The sequence below is a fragment of the Colobus angolensis genome, unplaced genomic scaffold (genome assembly GCF_000951035.1).
Source record: "Colobus angolensis palliatus isolate OR3802 unplaced genomic scaffold, Cang.pa_1.0 Scaffold124, whole genome shotgun sequence".
NCBI classification, from domain to species: domain Eukaryota; kingdom Metazoa; phylum Chordata; class Mammalia; order Primates; family Cercopithecidae; genus Colobus; species Colobus angolensis.
This window is the reverse complement of record NW_012113586.1, coordinates 2,017,300-2,024,104: the sequence shown is the minus strand read 5'-3', so window position 1 is coordinate 2,024,104 and position 6,805 is coordinate 2,017,300.

Here is a 6,805-nt window from a genome sequence, read left to right as displayed (position 1 = left end):
GGGCGACAGAGCGAGACTCCACCTCAAAAAAAAAAAAAAAAAAATACAAAAAATTAGCCAGGCATGGTGGCGCATGCCTGTAATCCCAGCTACTCAGGGAGGCTGAGACAGGAGAATCTCTTGAACCCAGGAGGCAGAGGTTGAGGTGAGCCGAGATTGTGCCATTGCACTCAAGCCTGGGCAAGAAGAGCAAAACTCCATCTAGGACAGAGAAAAAAAAAATTACTTGGAGTGTTTCCTTTTAAAAAGTTCTCCCGTTTTTTTCTCTTCATTTGGTTAAAAAAAAAAGAAAATAAATAAAATTTTCCTTTCAGTGTGGTTATGTTTTTAATTTAAAGACAGTTTTTAAATTTAATTTAAAATTTTTAAAATGTATTTTTAAATTTTCTGGTGAGATGATTTTTTTTGTTTATTTTCAAATTGAATTTTTCAAACACACTTCTAGATACCCTAATATATTTTTTTTAAATTGTGGGATATAGCTAATTGTGATGGTTAAAAGGAAATTGATATGTTTACCTGCTTATATGAGAAGAAAAGAAAGTCTGAAAATTGATGTTCTATCCATACAACTTAATAATCAAGAAAAAGGGAAAGCAGAATGAGCCCACAAAGTAGAAAGAAATAATCTTGTTAAGATAAAGAAAAAAAGAAAGAAGGCACAGATACCAGACTTTGAAAGAGTATAATCTAACTACAGTTGTAGTAGGGATGAAAAGATAATAAAGAAAATACGAATAACTTTAGGCAATACATTTGAATACTTAGATGAAGTATTTAACTCCTAGAAAAACTATAAATTACTAACTGGATTTGATAAGAAATAGAAAACCTGAATTGTTTGATAACCATGGAAGAAATTAAATAGCAGTTTTAAAAACATCCTAGAAAAAAAATAACAGGCCCAAAATTTTGCAGGTAACTCTTACTGAATATTCATGGATTAGAAAACATAAATACTACAAACGTCTTGCAGATTAAGGGAACAAAAGGGACTTTTATGGCCAAGTAAACATTTGATATCAAAACCAGACAAGAACAGTTTAAAAAATGAGTAAGAAACATCGCAGGCCAAAATCATTCATAATCATATATGCCAAAACCGTAAACAAAATATTAGCAACTAAATTTAGCAGTACATGGAAAGAAATACACTATAACAGAATGTAAATATTGTAGAATTCAGTTTAGTTCAGTCGTCATTGGAAAAAAAAAAATCTATTGATGTAATCTACCTCAACATAAATAAGAAAAATTACAAGATTCTTTTCAGTAGATGCTGGGGAAACATCCATTGATAGTGCCCAGCATCTACTCATGATTAGAACTTTTATTAAACCAATAATTAAAGAGAACTTTCTTAATATAATAAATAATATTTGTTAAAAACATAAATATTATATTTAACATTACATTTTTACTTGTACACATTTGTGGGGTACATGTGAAATTTTGTTACATGTATGTAATGCATGGTGGCCAAGACAGGGCATTTAGAGTGCCCATCAACTGAATAGAATACATTTTTGTTAAGTGCAGTAAACTTACTCTGCTATCAAGCATTGAATTTACTCCTTCTATCTTACTTAGTAGTAAAATATTAAAAACATTCCTTCAAACTGTGTCTGATATCATCAGTTCTATTCAACACCATCTTGAAGATCCTTGTCAGTAGAAAAGACAAGAAATATAATATGAAAGTTAGTAGGAAGAAAAATAAAACCAGGAGAGTCAGATATAAGATCAATGTAAAAAGTTATCTGCATTTCTGGATACTGCAGGTTATCTTTTATTCAAAATTCTGGAGGCCAAGAAGTGTTTTGGATTTCAGATCATTTGGGATTTTTGAGTATTTGCATATATATATATATTTATTTATTTATTTATATATGTATAAAATGAGAAAAGTTGGGGATGGGATCCAAGTCTAAACACAAAATGTATGTTTTATGTACACTTCATACCTATAGCCTGGAAGTAAGTTTATACAGTATTTTAAATAATTTTGTTCATGAAGCAAAGTTTTAACTTCATTTTGACTGCAACCTGTCACATGAGGTTACGTGTGGAATTTTCCTCTTGTGATATCATGTTGTCATTCAAAATGTTTTGGATTTTGGAGCATTTTGAATTTCAGAGTTTCGGACTAGCAATGCTCAACCTGTATGCCCTTTAAAACAGCAGCAGTAAATGTAAGACAATTTTCTTAGATGTGGAATAACTTATGGAGTAAATTATATTGACAGTTATGAAAGGATATTCAAAGAGAGTGGGATATATACTAAATTCATAGGGGGAAACCATATTATAAAGAAATTAATTCTTACCAAATTTAGTGGTGATTTTACCAAAAATCTCAAAAGCTTTTATGAAATTTAACAAGTTGATTCTACAATTTACATAGCTTAAAAAATGCCAAGAATAGTCAAGCCGTACTTAAAGAACAGGGTAGTAGATTTTCCCCACCAGACAAAAAGACAAATTATAAAGTTAAAGCAATTAAGGATGTACAGTTTTGATATATAGAGATAGACAAATAAACCACTAAAACAGTAAGAGAACCAGGAAACAGAACTATGCGTGATATATGCACGTGGTGCATGAGAAATGATGGTCTTTAAAAAAATGGTGCTTTGTCAATCATCTAGCCATATTAAACAAAAATAACTCTCCCTTAAACTATACAGAGAAATCAGTTTTGTGTTATAAATATAATGAAGAATGTAAAAACTAAAACTAGAAAATAACATAGGAGCACAAACCATAAAGGAAGATACTGATAAACTGAATTATATAAATGTAAGAACTTTTGATAATCAAAAAATAATGATAAGAGAATGAAAAGGCATACCACAGAAGGAGAGAAGACATGTGCAACATACGTAACTAACAAAGGAGTTGTATCTATTCGCAATATATAATCTAGTATAGGTATCCAACATGTAAAATTTACAATAAGAAAACTTATTGGGTAGTATGCTTATTACCTGGGTGATGAAATAATTTGTACACCAAACCTTCTTTGACACACAGCTTATCTGTATAACAAACTTGCACATGCACCCCTGAAACTAAAGTTAAAAAAAAAGTTCAGTTTGTCATAGACAAAAAATAAAAAGAAAGAAAATCAGATAACTCAATAGAAAACCGTACAAAAGACTTGAATAGATACTTCAAGGAGAAGGGTATCCAAATGGCCAATAAACATATGAAAAAGTGCCCATATTTATTAATAATTAGGGAATTGCAGATTTAAATAATAACAAAATACTATAAATATCCATCAGAATGGCTAAAGTCATAAAGACTAACAATATCATTCATTGGCACTAGTATGGCACAACTATAACCCTCATACATGGTGGGTGAAATTGTAATTTGGTACAACCCTTTCAGAAAACTCTGAGAATATCTACTAAAGCTTCTCATATCCATATTTTATTAACCAGCCATTCTCCTAGGTATATACCCAAAATAAATATGGTACCTGTTTTCTAGGAGATGTGTAAAAATGTTTGCATAGGTAATAACTCAAACTGGAGACAATACGCATACTCATCAACAGTAGAATGGACAAATAAGTTATGGTATAATTCATATAACAGTACATTTCATATTTAAACAAAAAGGAATGAACTACTGTTAAATGTGACCACATGGGTGAACATCAAAATATGATATTGAAGACAGAAGCCAGACACAGAAGATTACATAATCTTTTATTTCATTTATCTGAGCTTTGAAAACAGTAAAACCAAATCATTGGGTTGTAAGTCAAGATAGTAGTTACACTTGGTGGAGAAAGCAGGGAGTAGGTGTTGGGAGAGGCCATGACAGGAAGAGGGGAGGAACTCTGGAGTTCTGGCATATCTTGTATTTCTTGATCTGAATGGTGGTTACTCTGGTGATCACTTTGTGATAACTAATCTGTGCATTTACATGTTGTGTGCTTTTCTGTATGTGAGAATACTTTGCAATAAGAAAATACTTTTAAATTCCAGTGGAATGAGGATAAATCTGAGAGGCAAAACTATTAATTTTTTAGATTCAATATAATAGAATTACTTCTGACCATGAGATAGGGAAAGCTGTAATGTAGAAAACTCAAATACCATAAAGAAAATTATTTGATAAATATCAAAAAAGTTTTACATTAAAATTTAGAATTATTTTTCACTGCAAGACGTCATAAAGTAAAAAGATAAGCCACCGACGTGTCAAATATATTTGTAACACATTTAACTGAAAAAGGATTAGCCTTCAGAATATGTAAGTAAGAAAATAGACAAATACACCAATATAAACATGAACAAAAGACATGACCAGGTAATTCAAAAAAGAACACATGAATGGCCAATGATCATATCTGAAGCTATTTTTGCCAGAACTGTAAAATATGACAATTCCAATTACCCGTGTGCGTATGGAGCAACAGCAACTCATACACTGCTGATAAAATAATAAATTGGTGTAATCACTCCAGTGGACATTTTTGCATTACCTGATAAAGATTTGTGTGCACTCCACGGTCAGCGATTCTACTCTTGGGGATATTCCTCAGGAAACTTCAATTTGTTCCCGAGACTATGTCCAAGAAAATCCATGTTAGTATTGCTTATACCAGTAAGATACTGGATATAATGTGTACGTCCGTCAAGATAAATTATGCTTATCCACGCAATAAGAACGTTTTGCAGCAGTGAAATTTAAAGGACTATGTGCATCGGTGTGGATGAATTCTCAGGAACACATCACTGAACAATAATAAGCCAGTCACAAAAGAACACTTAGAATGTTTCCAATAAATGAATTTTAAATAAGAGTTAAGACGAACTTAATAGTTGGGGATGGATACCTTTGTGATAATCACAGAAAGAAAAGCAAATAAATGAAAAAGACAAAATGCAGCATAATGATCAAATTTCAAGAGAAAGAAGAGGAATACAATCAGGAAGGGACCCACGAGGGCTGTAAAGGTATTGGTGATAATCTATTAAGATGGACTTTTTGCTTTATTATTATTATTAAACTCTACGTATACATTATATACACTCTTATATGCATGATACATTTCATAATAATTTGTTTACAGTCTCTACATAGCTCTCTATAGGAAATGTCTTATTGGGATTTAATAGTAGAAACCCAAAGTCAGCTGTGTTGCTGTTTCAAGTGTCCAGCACTGGCTGCTGTTGACTTGGAAAATTGATGGAAAAAACTGGAGAGTATAGTTAATCGTTCTACTTTTAAATGTTTTTCAAGTTTTTTTTTTGTCCTGTGTCTTAGTTTCTTTGTAGGAATGAAAAAGAGAACACATCATGAGGTGATGGCTAGATACCATTTCGTACTAAATTTAATTTTCTTAGTAATACTGTGTTGTTGGAATGAGGGTATTGTCCATTGTACTTGATGATCAAGAAACTAGGTTAAAAAAGGTCAACGCAGATTGCTTCAAAGCACACAACTGAAATGGTGGAGGCTGCCCTGGATTTCCCTTTAATCTCCACCAACTTTCCCCAGTGTGTCTATGAATGGAATTAGCAGCAGCAGCCAGCATCGCCCTGCACTCAGGCTCGGAAGCACTCAGCTAGCCTCAGTCTCTCTGGGAGCCTCCGCTGGGCCTTCAGGGAGGTGTGATATACTGGGCACAGTGGAGGTTAAGTATCCATTTCCTCTAACTTTCTGCTTATGAGTAGTTGCTGTCCCTGAGCAACCTTTTGACTTAAGCCCTTTGCTCTCCTAAAGGCTTAGGCATTGTGGCTATAGACCATCTATATATTTAAAGGTACATTAGCAGAGAGGAGACCCTTTGCTGATCTTAAGAACAGCTTGTGAGAATGGTGGATGGGTGAAGGGGGCAAGGCAGGAGCATGTGAATGATAGCTTCATCAACTTGACATTCCCTCAGGATCCGCTACCTCCATGGGGGTTCTTTTCTGGCCATTTCCCCACCAGATGTAAAAATTATTAAATGTATTTGGCTAGAGTTTCTTGAGAACTCTTCTTTCTCAGGTTTTTTTTCCCTTCACTTTATTTCCTTCTCTGCTTCTAGTTTTATTCATTTTTATTTTCTGCTCTCACATAAGCTTTAGCTAAATGGTGCCCGGGTTTGCTCAAGTATCAAGGTACAGAGAAGGAGCTCTATGAAATTTCAGTCCTGCTGTTGAACACTGAGGTGCTAACCCAGGAGCTGATGGTGTTCCGGGGAGACCCAGACCCAATAATAGGGATACTTCTTTCCCCAATAATTGAGCAGTCCAGCAACTCGGGACTTAGAAAAGACCTAGAACTGGCTTAGAAAATTCTCCATAGTTTTAAAAAATTTAAAAAAGCTGGTCAAGGGATGGTTTGAAGAAACAAAGTAGAAAAGTTGTCATGGTTTTGTTTTTAAATTGGATCGCATCCATGAAGTTTAAGGACTTCAGGAGAAAATAATGAGTGAGTTGAGGTCATTGAAAGGTTTGGAGCCTTCAACTACTGGCTCCACAGATGGGAAATTACTTATGTATACTCTATATGTATGTTACATAAATATTTCTAATCTATATACCGATATGTAGGAGACCCTAGATAGCCCCTGAGTTGCCTTTTAGTGACTACCTCTGCTATTTAAAAGTTTTTCTATGCCTTAACTTTTAGAGTTTTCAGGATCTCGCTTTTATTTTATTTTATTTTATTTTTTATTTTTTATTTATTTTTTATTTTTTATTCCGATATGTAGGAGACCCTAGATAGCCCCTGAGTTGCCTTTTAGTGACTACCTCTGCTATTTAAAAGTTTTTCTATGCCTTAACTTTTAGAGTTT